General features: G+C 39.1%; 2 pseudogenes; both read left to right on the forward strand.

Moving 5' to 3' along the window:
• Window positions 1-2,125: 2,125 nt before the first annotated feature.
• Window positions 2,126-19,736, forward strand: LOC125999396 (28S ribosomal protein S15, mitochondrial-like; annotated as a pseudogene).
• A 30-nt stretch (window positions 19,737-19,766) lies between these two features.
• LOC125999397 (integrator complex subunit 13-like) lies at window positions 19,767-21,197 on the forward strand (annotated as a pseudogene).
• Window positions 21,198-24,093: the final 2,896 nt, after the last annotated feature.

Here is a 24,093-nt window from a genome sequence, read left to right on the forward strand (position 1 = left end):
TTTTAAAATAAAAATTCTCTTTTCAATATTTAATAACAATGAAATAAGTTTAATCCTCAGATGGTCCTTAGAAGCAAGAGTTGTACTTTGAGTATAAAACTTGAACTTTGGCATCAGTCATCTTAAAACTGACTCCTCAGATCTCGAGAGTATCATATTGAATGAAATCTGTTAGAGGGAGAGATATAAATACAAAATGATCTCTCTTGTGTGTGGGATATTAAGAAACATAATGGCAGAATACCCAAAGACAGTGGAAACAAAGAGCACGAGACATGGTCTTCAGTAGAAAACATGCCACTTGAAGGAGGTGGGGAATAAGACAGGAATGGAGCAACATCAGTGGTAGAGGGAAGTATTTATAAGCAGGAAGGAAAGGTAGTGCAGAAAAGGGCTAAAATGTTTAGGTATAAAACCCTATCAGCAACAGTACTATAAACCACAATACAAATATTTATATAAAAAAGTGCCTCACATAAGAAGCAGACTGGTAAGTGGGAGGGAAATGGGGAGAGGTACATTTGGGGATGAAAGTGAATACTGGTAAAGGAATTGATCTTAAAATACTGTATTATTGAAACCCAATCATGAATAACTTTATAACTTCACAGTGACTAACATACCTGACTCCTCAGCTGTGTTATCTATGGCCAGTTTCTTAAATTCTCTGTTTCTCAGATTTCTCATATGTAAAATGACACTAATGCTGGCACTTCCTTCATAAAGCTGTTGGGAAAGGTAAATGAGCCAATTCATGTAAAACTTTAAATATGGTGTTTATCATCCAGTAAACACTCACTAATTTTTAATTATTATCCTTGCTATGTTGAAGCTTCTATGATAGCCAATGAGAAGGGTCAAAAATGAAAGACTTCGCATGCCAATAGATTATAATTTCATAGAAAAATGAGGGTAAAAGTATAGGGTAGAACTATTGGTTGGTTTAATAGAAATACAGAGTCATATGAATAGGACGAAGAAAGTATTTCTAGCTTTATATTCTAAGGAGAGACACGTGACAATGCAATTTGGATTTATCTAATGATGGTAGGGATTTTACTAGATTTGAAAGGGAGAGAATCTTAGAGATAATGAGGGATCCTAAAGAAAAGGGACCACTATTGTGCTCAGGGAAGAATGAAGCTGAAACTTAGGTGGAGTACAATGAACATCAAGGAAAGAGACACCTAAGATTTGGAAGGATGGGCAGGAAACAATGCAAAAGAGAGAGGCGTGGGTGGGTGGACATGTGGAAAGGTAAAAAGCTGGATTAATTAATGAAAGGACTGAAATGGAAGCAGAACTCTGGGTTTCTTTCTTTCTCTTTTCCTTTTTTGGGCCCCATCTGGTGACACTCAGGGGTTACTCCTGGCTATGTGCTCAGAAATCGCTCCAGGCTTGGGGCACCATATGGGATGCCAGGGGATCAAACCGTGGTCTGTCCTAGGTTAGCCATGTGCAAGGCAAACGCCCTACCACTAGCACCTTAGAACTCTGGGTTTCTTACTACGGGCTTGCTATTCATTGGGACAGGTTCAGTTGCTTCATTTAGGTTAGTGTGTGGTAGACCAGATGATTGCCAAGATAATTTTTATCTATATCACTATGAGCCTAAAAAGTCTAAGGTAGGCTCATCTACAGTCTGTATCTAATTCCTGGGATGTGGAACTGGAAATTCATACAATTGTTAAGGCACACGTTTGGCATGCACCTGACCCAAATTCAATTAACAGCATCATATGGTTTGTTGAGCATTACCAGTTGAAATCCTGAAAGTCTCCAGTATAGCTGGGATGGCCCGAGTATCCCTGGCACTACAAAATTCAAGCAGCTTCACATTATTGAGTCCTTGCACAGAGCTGAGACTCACCGGTAGGGCCCTGAACATCTTAAACACCACTTGGGAGATTTCCCCCTGATCCCAAACTAAAATAATTCAAGGAATGATGTGATGGAGTCACACTATGAATGACATTGTCTGGAGGTGAGTAACCATGTCTGATGTTCTTTACAGACTCACAAACTGTATGTATGGTATGGTATCCTCCTTCTACCTAATCTGAAAGGGGCAAAATCCAGTGGAATCAAGACTGTACATTTCTCCTCATAGCTAGAAGTTCGCACCATGAAACAAGGTAAGAACACTGTCAAGAGATGGAACCATCTTCACTTCTCTCTTGGAGCCAAAGCAAAGACTTCATGATTAGGCCTTAGGGAGGACACAACAATTCAATGGATATTTAATGCAAAATAATGTTTGCATTTGGAGGCTTCCATTTTTTAATCTTTTAAAAACAGTTATTCACAACTGCACTCTCATACAAGGCAGATTCAGCAACTGAAATAAACACATACCAAATATGAATCCAGCCTGAAGACCAAAATCACAACAGTTAGTTTAATAAAGAGAATTCCATTAAAATATTAGTGTTAATCAGATTAAAATGACACAGAAGGAACAGAACTTCTAGAACCACAAAGAAAGACTTCATCATAAGCTCTATTCCTTGACCTGGGCATATACCAAGATCTCTAGATACAGAGGTCTGATCTTATCACCCATGACAGAGCAGAAGTATTCCATACATCACAAAAGCACCGAGGGGAGAGTAAATGAACATGCAAGGAGTCTATAGTTAATTCCATGACAGTATACTTCAAGAGTGGAGAAACCCTGTATCTCATAGGCCAAGGGAATTCCTTTTCTAATGTTCCCAATATTTACTGTGCCTATGCAGAAAAAAACACAAAATAATCTTATTTATTTATTTATCTAGTTATTTATTTATCTTTTTTGACTTTTTTGTTTTGGTGTGGATATTGAAGTTGTTGTCTCCAATTGTTTTTCCTTTTTGCACTCTGTCATGTTTTTATTTCAGGACTGTGGCTATTATGTGGTGCTTGTCTTTATTGCTGTAGTACTCACTGGATATTTTATTTGATATTTCTGTTTGTATTGTGGTGTTTCAATTCTTTTTTCCCCTTTCCTCTCTCAAACTGAGGTTGAGAGCCTCTAGAAGGACTTCACCCATTTTTGGGTTATTTGATTTTTACCCCATTTTATTGCTTTTCTTTTCTTCAAACAAAACCACATAACTTGAACTATCTAGTTCTGCCTCTCAAATAGAGGGGGAAATAATGGAGGGTACCAAGACCAAACAGTTGTATGATAACTAAGTAGTAAGCTAGACACAGAGGGACCCACTCATTCTAGCAACCTGGGGGGTCAGAGTGGGGGATATGGGATGCAAGATGGGAACGGGGGTAGAGGGGGAAGAAATTTGGTGATGGGAATTCCCTGCTTCAATGTTAATATGTACCTAAAATATTACTGTGAAAGATATGTAAGCCACTATGACCAAAATAAAAATTATCTATTTAAAAAATATTAGTGTTAATGGAGGATGGGTCGAGTTGGAAGAAGGCTTAGGGGCTAAAACACCTGCCTTGTATAAGTGAGGTCACTATTTTTATCCCTGTGACCACTCTATACAACAAGCATGATCATAGTATCACTGATATTTGGGCCTGGCAATTTCTTTTTCTTTGATCCCTGGTTCTTTCCAGCCATACCACATCCAGGTTGTGCAAGTGCTGCAGCTAAAAAAAAGGTGCAAACTCTATCCAGCACTGAAATTCAAATCACAGTGTACAAACACTGTGATCAGGAGAGTTGGCTTCCTGAAAGCCCATGTGTGAGCACTACAGTGATTCCTTACAAGCACTACAACCATAATATGCATAAACTCCACAACCTGGTGTGGGGTCTCTTGTAAGTGCCACAGCCAGCCCAACAATAGAGGCCAGGAATAGGGAGGAGAAACACGAATACCAATCAACCAATAATAAAATTATTCACTGGGTAGTTGTATAGAATAAAGTCATCATGTAGGTAGTATTTACTGGAGGCAGCTACCAGTCTTGAGGAACAGAAGAAATCAGTTGGAATGATGGACCCAGACCTTAGAGGTGATGGCACTGGTCATTCATGCTGGTGTTTGTTGTGTGTGCAAGAAGCTCCAGGCTCACCAGGAGGAAAAGAAAGCTACAAATGCTACAGAAAATATGCCCCTGCTACAGTAAGGAAAGTCCAAGGAGCTGGGCTTCTGCTGCAATGCTCCAGAGACAGGAAGTAAAAAGAAAGGAGAAGGTCATTACTTGTATAGTTTTCCAGTTAGCTCCAATACTTCCTTTTGGTGGAATCTCATAGTGAGTTGGCTGAAACTTCAGGAATGAAGTTCAGTGATGAGGCTCAGTGGTCAAGTGCTTTCCTGAATGCATGACAATTGGGTTCAATCCCTAGCTCCAGCAATGCTTGACATATCATTGCAAACTATAGGAGGGCGGTGTACCTCTTTTGCTTCTTTGGTGGCTTAAACCACAGATGCTTTTTTACTGCTCTGAAAGATGAAAGTCTCAGATAAAAGGGCTGTTTTCTCCTGAGGTCTCCCTGACTTGCACTGAATCTTGTATGCCCTTCTCTCCATGTGCACACACATCCCTGGTACCTTATTATTGAATGACCTCATGAGCTCATGTAACCAAAAACTCCCATCCTATCTCCAAAAATTGAGAGGGCAATAAATGAGTTGGAAGGAGGAAAACATAAATTGTTTTTTCTAGGTGGGGGGGAAGGGCTTCGCCAGCAGTGCTGATTTTAACCAGTAGTCTACAGCTGAGATTATAGATTACTTTAATAAAATATTACGTAGTTATTTTTTTTTGAAAATCACCAAGGATATCTCAGATGGCAAACAATAATCAAACTAAGCTCCAGAGGGTTTCAAACACATAAAGGTTATAAAAGGTTTTCACAGCAGCTTTTTGCAGCAGGGTGTTTGTTCTAACTTGGAAGGGATCACTAAGATCCCTAAGTTTAAGTAGCTTCATGACACAAAGAGATACCAATTTAAAATGATCCCACCAAAGGTAGGAACCTACACAAAACATCACTCTTTTCACTGAGAGCTTGACAACTGTATACTTTGAGTAAGAATGAAAGTCTAGATTTGTCTGATTGCTTCCTTATTATCAAATTCAGGTTAAACATGTTTGGTGAGAAAATGACATAGGTAATATTGTATGCTTCCCATGCCTCACATCAGGATATACATAATAGGGCTTATCACATTGTTTTTGATGATGTTAGATTTGATCACTAGGTTAAAGTTATATCTACTTGGAGACATTAGGCAATTTTCCCACTTTGTAATTATTAAGTTTTCTGTAATTTGATAGTTTGAAACGATCAAGTCCAATGGTTTGCAATGGTAATAATTACTTTGAACTGCCTGGAAAAAATGCTACATATTAAAACATCCAGGATATGCAAAATCACAAAATATTGTGCTTTGAAAGGATAAGCCTTAAATGCTATTTTAGTCTTTTATTAGCTTCAAATTAATGAACTAAATACCATTTCAATGTTTAAGAAAAATATACAAAAGTGAAGGCAAGAAAGATACTGAACTATAAAAAAGTGTATAATATATAGTATTAACTAAGGTAAAACTTAATTCTAACTAAAATGTTAGTGAAATTGATTTTAAAACCTTCCTAGAAATAAATATTTAAAAAGATATGGATATGGACAAGGGCTAAAAGCAGACAGAGGCTTTTGCCTTGCACTCATCCAATATGGTTCTCTGGATAGGCCAGAAGGCATTGAAAGTGGAACCTATGTTGTAATAGAAGTGAATGTTCACACCTAGGAAGGCAAAGAAATCACCTGCTGGAGTTATCAAATGAACAATTATGAGAGTGCTCCCCCCTTACCCCAGTATAAAGAGGTCATTTGCATGGGTGCAAAAGAGAATGGTTTGCCACTGGGGTATCAAAAGAAGTTAAATGCAATAGAATCCAATAAGTATCCAGGAAAGGTCTCCGATGAAATCGAAGACATTATCAAAAGGGAGGAAACAAGAACTCATTAGAACATTATGAAATAAGGCTAATGACATTTTCTCTGTGTGCTAATCTAAATCATTTGTAATGTTTAGAACAGAGATCTGAAATGTCTGTTTACTGTATTTTCAATAATGGTCTGAAAAAATGTCTCACCTGGGCAACCTTTTATTTCAAACTATAAAAAGACAAGAAGTGGGATGGTGAATGGATCTGGGTACTGCTTCTCAGATAAATTCAGTTATTTTCTTGAGTAGATCTGAAGTATAACCTTGCTCTGTGGTAAGGGGTAGAGTTGCAGCTTTGCTGATGGTGCTGGGGAGTTACTCTGCTCTGTACTGTGGTCTTAGGACCACATCAATTGCATATTCCATTGTTTTCTGTGGACATAAACATTAGGTAATATTTACAGTTATAATCAAATGGAAAATGAACTTAGAACCCCCAGCTAACATCATGTACGAAGGTAAAATCCAAATGGATTAAAGACCTTGATATCGGACCTGATACCATAAAGTATATGGTACAACACGTAGGTAAAACACTCCAGGACATTGAGACTAAATGCATCTTCAAGGAGGAAACTGCACTCTCCAAACAAGTGAAAGCAGAGATTAACAGATGGGAATATATTAAGCTGAGAAGCTTCTGCACCTCAAAGGAAATAGTGCCCAGAATATAAGAGCCACCCACTGAGTGGGAGAAACTATTAACGCAATACCCATCAGATAAGGGGCTAATCTCCAAAATATACAAGGCACTGATGATAGAACTTTACAAGAACAAAAGCATCTACCAGAGGTCTCAAACTCAATTTACCTAGGGCCGCAGAAGTGCAAAGTCAGTAGTAACATTGAACATTGGGAGTGTGACCCAAACAACTAAAACAAAACAAAACAAAAAAAGATTCCTCTAGGACAGGGCCACAAAATGTTGTACAGAGGGCCTTTTGAGGCCCACGGGCCGCGAGTTTGAGACCCCTGCGAGTCACAGCAATGACCATAGCATCCAACAGCAGACATAATGCTTTTCTTTAACCTAACCCCATCAAAAAATGGGGAGAAAAAATAGACAATTTGACAAAGAAGAAATACAAACGGCCAAAAGACACATGAAAAAATGCTCCATATCACTAATCATCAGGGAGATGCAAATCAAAACAACTATGAGGTATCACCTCACATCACAGAGATTAGCACACATCACAAAGAATGAGAACAAGCAGTGTTGGCGGGGATGTGGAAAGAAAGGAACTCTTATGGTGCAAATGCTGTCCAGTTCAACCTTTCTGGAAAGCGATATGGAGATCCTCCAAAAACTGGAAATTGAGCTCCCATACAACCCAGCTATACCACTCCTAGGGATATATCCTAGAAACACAAAAATACATTACAAAAATCCCTTCCTTACATCTATATTCATTGCAGCACTATTTACCATAGCAAAATTCTGGAAACAACCAAGATGCCCTTCAACAGATGAATGGCTAAAGAAAATGTGGTACATATACACAATGGAATATTATGCAGCTGTCAGGAGAGATGAAGTCATGAAATTTTCCTATACATGGAATCTATTGTGCTGAGTGAAATAAGTCAGAGAGAGAAAGACGCAGAATGGTCTCACTCATCTATGGCTTTTAAGAAAAATGAAAGACGTCCTTGCAATAATTTGCAGAGACAAAAGAGTGAAGGGCTGGAAGCTATAGCTCACTTCATAAAGCTCACCACAAAGAGTGATGAGTGCAGTTAGAGAAATAACTACACTGAGAACTATCATAACAATGTTAATGAATAAGGGAAGTGGAAAGCCTGTCTAGAGAACAGGTAGGGGTGGGGTGGGGAGGAAGGAGATTTGGGACACTGGTGATGGGAATGTTGCACTGGTAATGGGATGTGTTCTTTACATGATTGAAACCCAACCACAATAATGTTTGTAATCAAGGTGTTTAAATAAAATATTATTAAAAAAAGTTTTGTCAAGACATTATCTTAATAAGCACTGTCTTTTGAGGCTAATATAGTAATGCAATGTGAAACTTGGGCAACCAACCTATTTTTCCAAGTACCACTATGGACAAAAAGATAACAGAGTTATTATATAAAAAGGTAACAGAGTTATTATAGACATATTAAAATTAAGATCCTATGGGGCCGGAGAGATAGCACAGTGGTAGGGGATTTGCCTTGCATGCGGCCGACCCAGGACAGACCTGAGTTCGATTCCCAGCATACCATATGGTCCCTTGAACCTGCCAGGAGCAATTTCTGAGCACAGAGTCAGGAGTAATCCCTGAGCACTGCCCGATGTGGTTTTAAAAATTTAAATTAAGACACTAAAATTCTTATAGTGAGCAATGTAGTGAGAGCCCATGACTTCCAAACACATTCTGCACCTGTTTCTGTGAATAAAAGCATTAGAACATTCTTATAGACATCTAAAAAGAGCAGTTGTTTGAACACCTGCTCAATCTAAACATTTATCCATTCCTGTATACATGTTTCCTGGAATGGAAACATGTATCCATTTCTAAAGGTCTTTTTGAAGTATAAAAGAGAATATAAGCTTTTGTGTTTCTCCTTTTCCACTTCGTTCTTTCTCTTCTCACTATACTCTGGTGCTAATGGTGTCCAAGACAACTATCATTTAGACCATTATGTTTCTTCATGCAGTTGTTCTAAATACCACATATAAGTGACATCATTCTGTATTTATCCTTCTTATTCTGGTTTACTTCATTTATTGTAATATCTTCTAGTTCTATCCATGTTGCTGCAAATTACATGATTACATCATTCCTTACAGCTACATAAGATCCCACTGCATATATGTATCAAATCTTCCTGATCCACCATTTATCTGTTGTTGGACATCTAGGTTGATTCCAAGTCTTAGGTGTTTTGCTGAGTGCTGCAATGAATAGTGGTGTGCATACAGTTTTTGAATGAAATTTTTTTGTTACTTGTATTTAAAATAACACTGCCAAAGTTAATGTCATGAAGCTTTCTCTCTGTTTTCCACTAGAAAGTTTTGATAAGTGTTATCATTTTGTGTGCTTCCAGCCTCTGAATTTATCAATTATTCAGTGTTCTGGACTACAGTGAGCAGCCCTAAGGGGAATCAGCCATGATTACAGCATGAGAAAGAAGGTGGACAGCCCATTGGATGGGACTCAAGCTCCAAATTGTAACTCCAAATTAGTTTAGGGTATACAGAAGGTAACAAGACTCCTAGGGTCTTTTGAGATCTAAACATCCCTCATGCATCTACCTTTATTTTTCAGGAGATATGGTTCTAAGCATGTTCTTGTGCTAACTCTGTAAATCCTCAGGAAGCACAGAGTGTCTCTGCCCAGCAATTCCCTATGCACTAGAAATTAAAGATGACTGTGATATACTCCTTATACTCAAGGACTTGGGCATCTAGCTTAAGCCACAAGAGTTTATTTTTCACTTTCCTATTTCCCTTTGCTTATCTTATACTCTGGCTCTTCTTCCATATAGCTCAACATATGTCAGACTGTCAACATATGGCATATTTTGCAAACATATAAACAGTGGCATATAAGCAACCATATATTCTTGGCACACAAATGCCTCAGCTTGGCTTCGTCAGTCTCAGCAGAAAGTATTTGGTAAGTCTCTCTTAGAAATTCTACAATGGGGCCCGGAGAGATAGCACAGTGGCGTTTGCCTTGCAAGCAGCCAATCCAGGACGAAAGGTGGTTGGTTCGAATCCCGGTGTCTCATATGGTCCCCTGTGCCTGCCAGGAGCTATTCTGAGCAGATAGCCAGGAGTAACCCCTGAGCACTGCCGGGTGTGGCCCAAAATCCAAAAAAAAAAAAAAAAAAAAAAAAGAAATTCTAGAATGCACAAGCCACTCGTGTTATCCTCTAACAAGTGATTTAAAAAAGTTTTTCCATGCTTTTGGCATGAAAGGCAGAACAATGTCTCCCTGCCCTTTAAGTTCAGAGCATTTAATACCAAAGTATCCTTCCTCATTTTCACTTGTGATGTTTTGACCAGAGGTCAAGTTGCCCATTAAAATTATTTTGTTTTTCAATTTGGCAGTGTCTCATTAACTCCTCTGCTCTGTGAAACAGTTCTAGTAGGACATGGATGATCTGTACTCTAAGAGCCTTAGTTTTATTATTTTTTTCTGCCTTAATATAAATTAAGGGTTTGGAGTAATAGTACAGCATGTAGGGCATTTGCCTTGTATGCAGCTGACCAAGGTTTGCTCCTTGGCATCTATATGGTTATTCTGAAATTATACTTTAAATTTTTGGGAGTAGGAGATCAATAGTAAAAGAATTTCTTCAACTTTGGACTTCTGACTGCCAGTATATGGAAAAGTCTGTCCTTTAATACGGTTCTTAATGTCAACAAAATAGCAACAGGAGATCCCAAACTGTTAGAAAAACTATCCCCAAATCCTACCTGGCAACTTGATGTGGTAAGAATATTCCCTAGCAGCTAAGCAGCATTATCTTGCTCTGGCCTTATGAAACTGAGTATAATAAAGAGAGTACCAAAATTAGATTCTGTCACTCTACCTATTCTGTAGCTTCTTGCCTACCTTTGAAATCATGTTTTGTTCCTTTTGCTTAAAAAGATTACTATGTACAGAAACTAAGGTAAACAACCATGAAAGACTAAAAATAACATGACTGGCTGTTAATAATGATGCATCAACAGGTCAACATGTACAGCACTCCTGACTGCTTTATGAATTTCTCTGCCATCACCCTGCAACCTTTAGACCCAACCTTCAGATCCACCAGGCTGTAGGGTCTACAGGAGCTGGGGCCGAACTGAGAAAGGGCCCACCATCTCCTTACCAACATTAGGACTCATTAATTTATATTTAAACACAAATCAACATTAAGCTCCTAAAAATCAGCCAACATTCAAAGAGACAAAACTCAGTGAAAAAGTTCCCCCAAAGCATTATACAGATTTAATGCGATCCCTCTAAAGATACCCATGACATTCTTCAAGGAAGTGGATCAAGCACTTTTGAAATTCATTTGGAACAATAAACACCCTCAAATAGCTAAAGCAATAATTGGAAAAAAGAATATGGGAGGCATAACTTTCCCCAACTTTAAAATGTATTACAAAGCAATAGTTATCAAAACAGCATGGTATTGGAATAAAGACAGACCCTCAGATCAGGGGAATAGATGTGAGTACTCAAGAATGTTCCCCAGACATACAATCACCTAATCTTTGATAAAGGAGCAAAAAATCCTAAATGGAACAAAGAAAGCCTCTTCAACAAGTGGTGTTGCACAACTGGCTAGCCACGTGCAAAAAGGGAATTTAGACCACCCACCCTCAGCTAACATCATGTACGAAGGTAAAATCCAAATGAATTAAAGACCTCAATATCAGACCTGATACCTTAAGGTATATAGAACAACACATAGGTAAAACACTACATGACATTGAGACTAAAGACATCTTCAAGGAGAAAACTGCACTCTCCAAACAAGTGAAAGCAGAGATTAACAGATGGGAATATATTAAGCTAAGACGCTTCTGCACCTCAAAGGAAATAGTGCCCAGGATACAAGAGCCACCCACTGAGTGGGAGAAACTATTCACCCAATACCCATCAGATAAGGGGCTAATCTCCAAAATACACACGTCACTGACAGAACTTTACAAGAATAAAAAACATCTAATCCCATCAAAAATGGGGAGAAGAAATGGACAGTCACTTTGATAAAGAAGAAATGCAAATGGCCAAAAGTCACATAAAATGCTTTATATCACTAGTCATCAGGGAGATGCAAATCAAAACAACTATGAGGTATCACCTCACACCACAGAATTGGCACACATCACAAAGAATGACAAAAAGCATTGTTGGCGGGGATGTGGAGAGAAAGGAACTCTTATTCACTGCTGGTGGGAATGCCGTCTAGTTCAACCTTTCTGGAAAGTGATATGAAGATTCCTCCAAAAACTGGAAATCGAGCTCCCATTCGATCCAGCTATATACCACTCCTAGGAATATTCCCTAAGAACACAAAAATAAAATACAAAAATCCCTTCTTTACACCTATATTCATTGCAGCACTATTTGCCATAGCAAGACTCTGGAAACAACCATGATGCCCTTCAACAGATAAACTGTGGTACATATACACAATGCAGCCGTCAGGAGAGATGAAGTCATGAAATTTTCCTATACATGGATGTACATGGAATCTATTATGCTGAGTGAAATAAGTCAGAGAGAGAGAGAGAGAGAGAGAGAGAGAGACGCAGAATGGTCTCACTCAACTATGGGTTTTAAGAAAAATAAAAGACATCCTTGCAATAATTTTCAGAAACAAAAGAAAGGAGGTCTGGAAGTTAGAGCCCAATTCATGAACCTCACCACAAAGAGTGATGAGTTTAGAGAAATAACTACATTGTGAACTATCCTAACAATGAGAATGTATGAGGGAAATAGAAAGCCTGTTTAGAGTACAGGTGGGGGTGGGGTGGAGAGGAGGGATATTTGGGACATTGGTGGTGGGAATGTTGCACTGGTGATGGGGGGTATCCTTTCATATGACTGAAACCCAACCACTATCATGTTTGTAACTAAGGTGTTTAAATAAAATATTAAAAAATAGTTCACTCCAGAAAGCTGAAAAATTATATTTATACTATGTCCCTTTAACTACCTACTCCCAATTTTTCAAGGAAATCACAGTGACAAAATTTTGTCAGATACTGTCTATGGGAAAAGAAAACCATGTGTCATGAGTATGAGGCCTGTTACATTTTTATCAGTCATCTTTTCAGTAAAGTCTAGACCATGGTCATCCAATAGAACTTTATAAGATGTTGAATATGGGGCTGGAACAGTGGCATAATAGAAAGGTTTGCCTTGCACATCTCTGACCTAGGACAGACTGCTGCGGTTCAATCCCCCAGCGTCCCATTTGGTCCCTCAAGCCAGGAGCGATTTCTGAGCGCATGGCCAGGAGTAGCCCCTGAGCATCACCGGGTGTAGCCCCAAATACAAAAAATTAAAGGGTCCGGAAGGATAGCACAGTGGTAGGGCATTTGCCTTGCACGCAGTCGATCTAGGATGGAACTTGGTTCCATCCTCCAGTGTCCCATATGGTACCCTAGCTAGGAGTGATTTTTGAGCACATAGCCAGGAGTAACCCCTGAGTGTCACAGGGTGTGGTCCAAAAAGCAAAATAAAATAAAATAAAAATAAGATGTTGAATATTCTAGTGCTACATTATAAAAAATTATCATTATTATCATTATTGTGTTTTTCTTTTTTTTTCTTTTTTGGTTTATGGGTCACACCCGGTGACTCTCAGGGGTTACTCCTGGCTATGCGCTCAGAAATGGGATGCTGGGGGATCAAACCGTGGTCCGTCCTAGGTCAGCCTTGTGCAAGGCAAATGCCCTACAGCTGCAACACCACTCCAGTTCCAATTTTGTTTAAAATTTTATGCATTGTATTACTGGGCCAAAAAGATAATACAGGGCTTAAAGTCTTGTCTTGCATGCAACCCAATCCTGATTCAGTCCCTGGCACCACGTATGGTATACAAAGCATAGAGCCACGAGTAAGCCCTGAGCATAGACAGGAGTAGATAACCACCCCTAAATTCATATATTACACACATGTTGTATATATATTATATATATAATAAATGTATTTTTCTTCAGTCACTGTGGTTTATAATGTTGCTAATAATGGAGTTTTAGGCATATAATATTTTTGTTTGATTTTTGTTTAAAAGTCATACTCTGTAGTGTTCAGAGATTACTATTGGTGGAGTTTGGTGGACAATATGTAATTCTGGATCAGGGTCTCCCCTCAGCCCCCATTAACATAATGTATGACACCATATCTTTTTGAAGTGTTAGCATCTGTCCAATATCATAAGGGAATGTACACTAAAAAAATGAGAATTCTTGCCTCAATTTTAATTTACATAATATCTCCTTTCTTCAGACTAAGCTTACCCTAAATTTGTGGAGTTCATGACAAATTATTCCTGTACCAGAGAATATGAAAACACTATTGGAAGAAATATATTCATAGCCAGGCTCATCATGGCATTATTCACAAAAGTCAAAATAGAGGAACAAATAAATGCTTGTGCATGGATGTTGGCATACACAAATATATATATATATATGTATATATGTGAATGCTATCCAGATACCTAAAATTGGGGCCGGAGAGATAGCATGGAGGTAAGGTGTTTGCCTTTCATGCAGAAGGTCATTGGTTCGAATCCCAGCATCCCATATGGTCCCCCAAGCTTGCCAGGAGTGATTTCTGAGTATGGAGCCAGGAGTAACCCCGGAGTGCTGCCGGGCGTGACCCCCCAAAAAAGATAGTTAAAATAACATGAATTTTTGAATATTTGCAGCATCGTGGATGGTATTGTGTTAAGTGAAATAAGTCAGATGAATAAAGACAAACACCATGTACATTCACTCATATGTATAAGATAAAGTAAAACTCAATGTAATAAAAAAATAATTGGAAGGAAAGGAATGGATATATTGAACAAAAGGGATCAATTATATGGCATAGGATAGTAGCCAAAATAATATAGTATACACAGCTGTCTAAAATACAATGCCATATACCTGTAGCCTATATAAATTTATTTAATAATATTACTTTAATAATAACTTTCTTTAAAAAGTTATTCTTTGTGGTATGATGACACTGATGCTGTCAGATTTCTGCATATATCACCTTAGAGTCCTTCACCGTACTCTTCATTCTCAGCAGCTGTCACTCTCTGCCCCCCTAACCTAAGGTATTTAGGGTAGCTGGCACCTGCATTTCTTTCCTATAAAATCGTCCACATTGCTAGAAATTATGCAAGAAAATCAGTAGTGCCTAGAAACTATGACTCAGTGAGGCCATATCCAAAGGTTTCCATTTGGGTGAATAAATACTTCAACTCTTTTGTCCTTTGATAAGAAGCTACACTATCTTTGGAGTAGGACTGAGTCGAAGTTACCTTCTTGGGGATTTTTCTTGATATAGCACCTAGATTTCTTCCCTTCCCAGCTCCATTTCCTTACCAGTGTTTATGACTACTGGGGAATTCACCTAAGTATTTTTATTTTTGGCTTTTGTGCCACACCCGGCAGCACTCAGGGGTCACTCCTGGCTCTGTGCTCAGAAATCATTCCTGGCAGGCTTGGGAGAACATATGGGATGCTAGAGATAGAACCCAAGCCTGTCCTGGGTTGACCACATGCAAGGCAAACACTTTACCACTGTGCTATCACTCCGGCCCCCCCTAAGTATTTTTTTAATTTTATTGCATCATAGTGAATTACAAAATCACAAATATATTTATGATTGAAATTCAGGAGAAACATTGTTCTAATACCACTTTCTTTACCAGTATTCAATAACTTACATCAATGTCTCCAGTTTCCCTCTTGCCTCCCCTCCCAGCATGCCTCTGTGGCAGACACTTTTTCTCCCTCTTTCCTTCCCACTACTTATCCCCCACTTCTGCCATAGTCAAAAGCTTCCAATTGAAGTTCTGCTCTTCACTTCTATTTTCATTAGGTATTTGACATTCCCCTATGAAGTTTCTTTTTTTCTCACATATGACAGAGGTCACTCAGAGGTCACTCCAAATCTGTTCCTCTCCCTCTGACTGATTTCACTCAACGTGATACTCCCCAGACCTATCTAGGTTGCAAAAAATTGCATGACTTTATATTTTTATGACTGAGTAAGTATTTCATTGTTTATATGCATCATAGTTTCTTTATGCAGACATCTATTCTTGGGCATGAATGAATAGAATAGCTCCAATGAATAGCTGCAATGAACATAAGAGTTCATATATCTTTTCTGTGTTGTGATTTTGGGATCTTGGAGTTTATTTCCAGGCATGGAGTCATATGGAAGCTCAATTTCTAGTTTTTAGAGGAAAGTCCATATTGTCTCCCAAAAAGGCAAAACCAGCCAACATTCCCACAAATGAAAATCCTTTGCCTTTTCACCAACACTGGTTGTTGTTTTCTTTTTGATAACTGCCAGTGCTTGTGATATAGATGATATCTCATTGTTCTAATTGGCATTTCCCTGATGATCAATGACACAGACTTTTTTTTTTTTTTTTGGTTTTTGGGCCACACCTGGTGATGCTCAGGGGTTACTCCTGGCTATGCGCTCAGAAGTTGCTCCTGGCTTGGGGGACCATATGGGACACCGGGGATCGAACCGCGGTCCGTCCTAGGCTAGCGCTGGCAAGGCAGACACCTTACCTCTAGCGCCACCGCCCGGCCCCAACACAGAGAATTTTTAATATACTTTTTGGCCATTGGTATTTCTTCTCTGAGGAAATTCCTGTTTATCTCTTTTCCCTATATTCGGATAGAGTTGGGTGTTATATTTTCCTTGTAGAGTTCTACCAGTGCTTTATATATCTTGGATATTAAACCTTTGTTGAATGAGTTCTAGGAAAATAATTTCTCCTGATCTGTCTTTGTATTCTGGTCAGCATTTCCTTGGAAGAGCAGGAACAGCTTAGTTTAGTATAGCCCCATTTGTTTACCTTTGCTTCTACTTGTTTGGTCAGTGGCATTTTATTCTTAAAAATGCCTATAGCTTCAGTGTCATGGAGAGTTCTACCTATATTTTCCTCTATGTAATTTATAGATTTAGGTTTGATATGTAGGTATTTTTACATTTTTACTTTTATTTACAGTTTCAGAAAAATCTGAGTTTATGCTTTTTTTTTTTATGTGACCAATCAGTTTTCCCAACAACACCTTGTTCCACTTCATGTTTTTTGCTCCTTTGTTGAAAATTATTGGTCATATAACAGATAATCTGTCTCTGAATTTACTATTATAGTCCATTTATCTGGAGGTTTTCTCTTATTCCAGTCACTGCTGTTTAAATTATTATCACTGTTTGAAAGTACTAGTATTAGTACTGCTTGAAATTGAGGAAAGTCATGCCTCCTATTTTCTTTTTCCCCAAGACTGCTTTAGTTATTGAGGTGGAGCTTATTGCTCAACGTATATTTCAGGAGCATTTTATCTATTTATTTATTTCACCTATTTATTTGTAATGTCAAGGCTATCCTTATAGGACTGCATTAAATCTGTATAATGCTCTGGGATGTATTGCCATTTCCTACGAATCCATGTATTGCCATTTCCTACCTATCCATGTGCAGGGGATTTGTTTTCACTTTCTTGTGTCCTCTTATTTCTTTAAGTAGTGTTTTGTAGTTCCTTTTTAATGGTTTTCCACCTCTTTAGTTAGGATGATGCCTGGATACTTGATTTTCTGAGACACAGTTGAGAATGAGGTTGTTTTTTTTTAAATATCTCCTTTCTATTTCATTGTTGGCATATAAAAAGGCATCAACTTTTCTGTTTTAATTTGTATCCTGCCAGTTATACAAATATATTGTTTCTAGGAGCTTTATGTAGTCTTTAGGATTTTCCAGATATGGTATAATGTCATTGCAAGTAGTGAGAGTTTAACTTCTCTCTTTCCTATTGGGATGATCTTAATATTTTTTTTGCCTAAATGCTATGGAAAGTACTTCCAATAATATGCTGAATGCAAGTGGTAAGAGTGGACAGCCTTGTCTTGTGCTTTATCTTAAGGGGAAGGATATTAGTTTTTCCTCGTTGAGTATGTTTACTGTAGGTTTATAGTAAATGGCTTTGACTGTGTTAAGTAAAGGTCCTTCAATTTCCCTCTTTTGGGGGGGCCATATCCGGCAGCGCTCAGGAGTTACTTCTGGTTCTCTGCTCAGAAATCGCTCCTGGTGGACATGGGGGTGGGGGAGACCATATTGGATGTAGGGATTCGAACCACCATTGGTCCTGGGTCGGCCACTTGCAAGGCAAACACCCTACCACTATGCTATCTCTTCAGCCCCTCAATTCCCATTTGATTGAGAGTTTCTAATCATGAATGGTTGTTCGATCTTGTCAAATTCTTTCACTGAATCTATTGATATAATCTTACAATTTTTACAATTTTTATTTTACTTGTATTGATATAGTGTATCACATTGATTGAATTACACATGTTAAACCATCCTTGCATACCTGGGATGAACCCCACTTGGTCATGTTATATGATCTTTTTGACAAATTGTTGGATTCCATTTCCTAGTATATTTTTTAGTATCTTTGCATCTATGTTCATCAGGGATATTGGTCTGTAATTCTCTTTTTGTTTTGTTTTTAGTCACACCAAGCAGTGCTCAGGGATATGCACTTAGAGATTACTCCTGGTGGTGCTCAGGGAACCATATGGGAGGCAGAGGAAGAAATGCAGGTCAGCTGCTACCCTCTGGAAGTGGTGGTCAGCTACCACCACTCCAAACCCAGTAATTCTACTTTTCTGTGTTGTCTCTGCTTTTGGCGTCAGGGTAATGTTTGCTTCATAAAAACTGTTGAGGGGCTGTTTCTGTTTCTTCTATTTACTGAAAGACTCTGAAAAGGATTGGCATTAGGTCTTCTTTAGAGGTTTAAAAGAACTCACTAGTGAATACACCCTTTATTTTGAGTCTGTGTTTGTCCTTGCTGTTCTAATGAGTTCCTTGTAAGTTTCCTTGTAAGCAAAAAAAGGGGAGGCTGACCTAAATCTCATGGCTGCACCCATGTAATCTAGCAGGTCCCCTAAAACCGTGCCAGTCAGGATGTGACCTCTGGGCTAAAGATCACCATGCTGAGGGCAATGTGCCAGATACTTAGATGGATTCGGACTCCCTGCTGACCAACACCCCCAACTTAGCGAAGACTGTGCCAGGCTTTTCTCCCACCCATGGGGCTTCCTCTCACATCCTTGAGGTCTTCGCCTCCAGACCTCCTGCAGGTATGCCCTCCAGAAGCCAGTACCAAGCAGCCAAGATGTTGGCCCAGCCCCTTCCACACTGTTTAATGACTACCAGAATGTTTCTAAAGTTGACAAGGTTGATGATGATGTGAAAAAACTCTTACTTTTGGAAATGACCAGCAAGCCAGAAAAGCTGAAAATCAGGAAAAAGCAACTGATGAGCAAGGTTGTAGTCGACCCGAGATAACACCTCCATGGAAGCTAGAATTTCTTTTAATATCTTTATTTAAGCACCATGATTGTAGTTGGTTTCAGACATAAAAAGAATACCCCCTTCAACAGTGCAACTTTCCCACCACAAATGCCCACCATCTCCCTCCTCCACTACCACCCCCCGCCTGTATTCAAGACAGGCATTCTACTTCTCTCATTTATTAACATTGTCATCATAGTTGTTAGTGTAGTTGCCTTGACTGTCAAGATCCAAAGTTATGGAGAACACATGAAAAAACATTGAAAGGACAAAGCCCACAAGATGCTCAAAAACCTCTGGAACACAAATTATGAGGTCTTTGAGAAGATGTTCAGGGAGCTGAACACTTTTTCCCCCCAGTACTCTCAGAAAGCCCACTGCCACTTAGTGGCCAAGAAGGCCCTGTGCATTCGGGTTTTCCAGGAAACTCAAAAGCTAAAGAAGGGGGCCCAGAGAGATAGCACAGCAGCGTTTGCCTTGCAAGCAGCTGATCCAGGGCCAAAGGTGGTTGGTTCGAATCCCGTTGTCCCATATGGTCCCCTGTGCCCGCCAGGAGCTATTTCTGAGCAGACAGTCAGGAGTAACCCCTGAGCACCGCCGGGTGTGGCCCAAAAACCAAAAAAAAAAAAAAAAAAAAAAAAAAAGCTAAAGAAGGAAAGGGCTCTAAAAGCTGCAGCAGCAGCCCAGAAGCAAAAACTGAGGAGGCCAGAGAGCCCATTCAAAGCTGAACCTAAGGCAGTCCAAAAGAACCAATAAAATCTGGTGAAGTTGAAAACATATTAAATTTGTACAGAACAGCATCTTGCTGCCAAATTAAATATTTTAGTACAACAACATTTTGACTTGACATCAACTACTATTACAAATATTCCAATGAAGTAAGAACAACATGCTAACACATCTGTCAATTATGATGTGGAACTTCTCCATCAGAAGGATGCACATGTGGATTTCTTGAAAAGTGGTGATACCCATCTAGGTGGCAGCAGTAGAGAAGGTGCATTTAAAGAGATGATAACATTGAAGTGGTGTATTTCCAAGAATGAATAACATTGAATTATACTATTGTACTAGGGCATATCGAATCTCCCCTTTAGATGTTAATAGCAGGCCTTCCTTCTGCCTTACTAATTTTCTGCTGAACAGTTGCTGTGTTCTGTTGGAGCAGCCACAAAAGTTAGGCTCCAAAGTCATTAGTCATATCTTATTAGACACAGAGGAGAGATTCTTTTGCACGTCCTTAGCAGTTCTCACGCTATTCTAGAAGATCTTCCTTCAATTAGTGAAGGATGTGGAATGAGAGTTACAGAATGCTGGATTACAGATTTTGGTGAATTTATGAGGGAACACAGATAATTTCTTTTATAGACCTCAAATATAAAAATCGATGGAAGTGGTGAAATCCCTTTGGAATGAGCGAAAGATCAATCAGAAAAACACACACATTACTGGCCTATGATCATTTCACAAACAACCATTTTTAACATGTAAATGTTAGTTCCATTAGCCAGTATTATTGTGAAAGAGTCTTTGAAAGAAGAAGACTTGTTAAATTGTCATAAAACAATATTCAACTTAGTTGATCTAGAAAGAAAAATGATCCTCTGCCTATTTCCACAGTTGGAACAAGAGGAAAAGGCCCTAAAAGAGATTAATAGTACCAGGTCATGTGGAGTGAATTAGAGACCCTTGTCAGAGTCCATATCAACAGCTCAAACAAGCACAAAGAGTCTTGGAATGTCTGATGGCATGTAGGAGCAAATCTCCCAAGGAAGAAGAATGGAAGAATCAGGAAAGAAAAAGTGAGGACAAAGAGGACAAGTCAGAAAAGTAATGAAAGATATGAACAGGAGTCCTGGCAGAACTCAGACAAATTGAAAGGAATCTTAGAACGTGGAAAAGAGGAGTTGGCCGGAGGCTAAAATTATAAAAGGTTCTCCTGGTTCCCCAGAACCTCCGGACAAAAAGCCCCTTATTGAGCTGGATGAAATGCCACCAATAGAGAAATCCAAAGGACCTGTCTCCTTGTTTCCATAATCTTTATGGAGTAATAGGATCGATGGTGCCAATTCCAGGAAGCATCAAGCATTTGCTGGACATTTGAACTCCGTTAATAACAAAGCTGAATTATATCAACATTGTAAAGAGGAAATTAAATGGAGTCAACAGAAAAAGCCTGTGAACAGTGAAAAAACTAACCTGAGAAACTCAACTTAGGGTTTGGGACATTAGTACTTTTACAGCAAGATTGTATAGTTATGTAGCCTGAACCAATTTTTACATATTTACATATTTTAAGTATTTCTACAAAATTTATCTTTATTGTATTGTAAAATTGGCACATATGTCAAAGATATACATTGAGATTTGTCTTCCCAGGACACACAAATTTATTTTATGGTAAAAGGTATTTCCTCTAGAGGTGTTTCTCTCTCTCTCTTTCTCTCTCTCTCTCTCTCTCTCTTGTTTTTGGGCCAAACCCAGCTGTGCTCAGGAGTTACTTCTGGCTCTGTGCTCAGGATTTTATTCCTGGCAGACTCAGGGGACCATACAGGATGCTGGGGATCAAACCCTGGTCTGTCCAGGATCAACTGTGTGCAAAGCAAACACACTACAGCTGTGCTATCGCTCCAGCCCTAGAGAGTTTTTTTAATTCTTAGACTTCTTTTTGCTAAATATAACTATTAAAAATATACCAGTTTTCACCGGCATAGATGTGGGGAGGCCCCAGGCGAAGGCCTCTTCCCAACCTTAGGGAGTGTTGGGAGGCTCGGGTGGCCCCCAGCTGTCTTCAGTCTCCTTCCTCCTAGACTCCAGGGCCTTCCCTGGGTGCCCGGCTAGGGGGCCAGCGAGGTGGGTGCTGGGAAGGCATCTAAAGCGGACCCCAGACCTTCCCCAATCCCCACCCAGCACAAGAGGGGCAGAATAGGAGCAGTCATTGGCAACATTTTTTCTCACCATTCTCCATTTTCAACACCACAGGGGGTGGTTTAATAGATAGTTTAATAGGATTTCCTAGGGATTAATGTATGTTTGCAATATGCAGAATGTCCATGTTGTATTCTGTCCTTTCCTCCTTGGCTCACTGCCCTACAATCTCATTTCTAGTACTTTACACCACTCCCATCCACCATTACCCCACATTTAAACTTTTTACCCTCAGTTCTTGGCTCCTCAAGAAGCAGATCATTATCCCCATGTTGGGAGCCAGTGCTTCCTTGCAGAAGCTTGACATGAGCACAGCCATTTACAGCAGCCACACAAAGCCAGCTGCCAAACAGCACCCTAAGTGATAAGATAGACTCTCACCCTGAGAAGATCCCAATACACTGTTGCTATTGATCTACTCTCAGAGGCCTCCTTTCCTCCTCCTTCCTTCATTGTGGACCTTTGCTTGCTAAGAGACTGTTTCTGAGAATCTCGCCTCAAGAATTTTACCGGACTATTGTGAGTCATTTATCAGACTACACAGGCTGAATCACAGACCAAAGTGTTGCACCAGACTTAATACCCCCTAACTACTTAAAAGACATAAAAGGGGCATGTATATATCCTCTGAATATCTTATATGTATTCCCTTAACAGCTATAATCCTTACTGAATATTCTCTTATATAGTGACAAGTTCCTCCACTATTTTGTGTTGTTCTTTTCTTTGTGGTCTGTTCAATGAGGAATTCTGGTAGAAGAGTCCCTGGGTTTAAAGCTTATATTAGAACCAAGTTATGGGGATTGTAGGACTTGTTCCCTCGACGCCCATATGCACCAATAATACCTTGTGGCATTGTTTCTCTTTTTCATAGGCACATTAAAATGGGAGAATAGTACACATACAAACAAGTCCTTATCTAATAGTGATACAAACACACAAATCTTGTAATGCAATGGAGCTTTACACTCTGAACATTGTAATAATGACCTGGCTCAGGCCTCAGAAGAATGGGCATTTTCTATTCACCCCTGAACCAGGATACCATCTAGAAAAAAACCAAAGCTGTTTATAACATCACTCGGAAGCAATCCTCTACCAGGGAAGACTCTACCACTGCCCTGGCATTGACTTACTCCAAGAGGGTTCCCTTAACACTTAGAAGTCTTAACAGCAACAACAATTTGCTTTCAGGGCAGGGCTCTCGGCATTGCCCTCTAATTGTGAGGTGAAACTAGAGGATGCTCCACATCATCCTGACTTCAATGTAGGATATGCACAGAATCCAGGAACTTTATTTTTTTATTTTATTTTTTTGGGTCACACCTGGTGGTGCTCAGGGGTTACTCCTGGCTGTTTGCTCAGAAATAGCTCCTGGCAGGCACGGGGGACCATATGGGATGCCGAGGGATAGCACCACAGTCCTTCCTAGGCTAGCACGGGCAAGGCAGAGTGTTACCGCTTCACACCACCACCCCAGCGCCTTTCTTTAACTCTTATCCTTAAAAAAAAAGAGCTTACTAAACCTTCAGCTAGGGCTTGAATAAGTTCGTCGGTGATTTAATAATTTTAAAAAATATACTTGCTACTGAACTTTTTCTTTTCTTTCTCTTCCATGTTTTTAGTTTTTCTTTCTACTTTTTAATAACTTTGCCTTTGTTCTTCCTGAAACAAATGTGTTATGATCAATGTGTCAACTATGTGATGTATTTTCTTTAAATAAATTTAAATATAATTTAAAAAACTATTAAAATAGTGAAAAGGGAAAATAAGTTTTAATGAGAAAACACGCCTTTATTTTTTTAATAACCGACTGGTAGGCCAGGAATGGGGCCATGGGGAAAAAACGACTCCAGTTAGTCAAAAACTCCTGTTAACCATTGTACAAAACTCTTATAAAAATAGGATCAATGAAGCAGCAGTGAGGAGTTCAATTACATGGGAGTTAAGAAATGACTTTGTGAGTGTGTCTTGTCTTAAAGTTGCCCCTTTACTTCTTGGGAGGATGGTTTCAAATCTATGAATTTCCTGAGCTCTTGCTTCTCTATGCTGTTCAGTGTACTTCCATTAAATCTGAATGAGAGTGCATCTGGGTAAAGCATTCTTGGTGAGTGATTCATTTAATTGAGTTTTTAAAAACAATATTCCACCATTGTTGGGGACTGACTTGTTTGAGGCCATTTTG

This window comes from Suncus etruscus, chromosome X (genome assembly GCF_024139225.1).
Source record: "Suncus etruscus isolate mSunEtr1 chromosome X, mSunEtr1.pri.cur, whole genome shotgun sequence".
Classification (NCBI taxonomy): Eukaryota; Metazoa; Chordata; class Mammalia; order Eulipotyphla; family Soricidae; genus Suncus; species Suncus etruscus.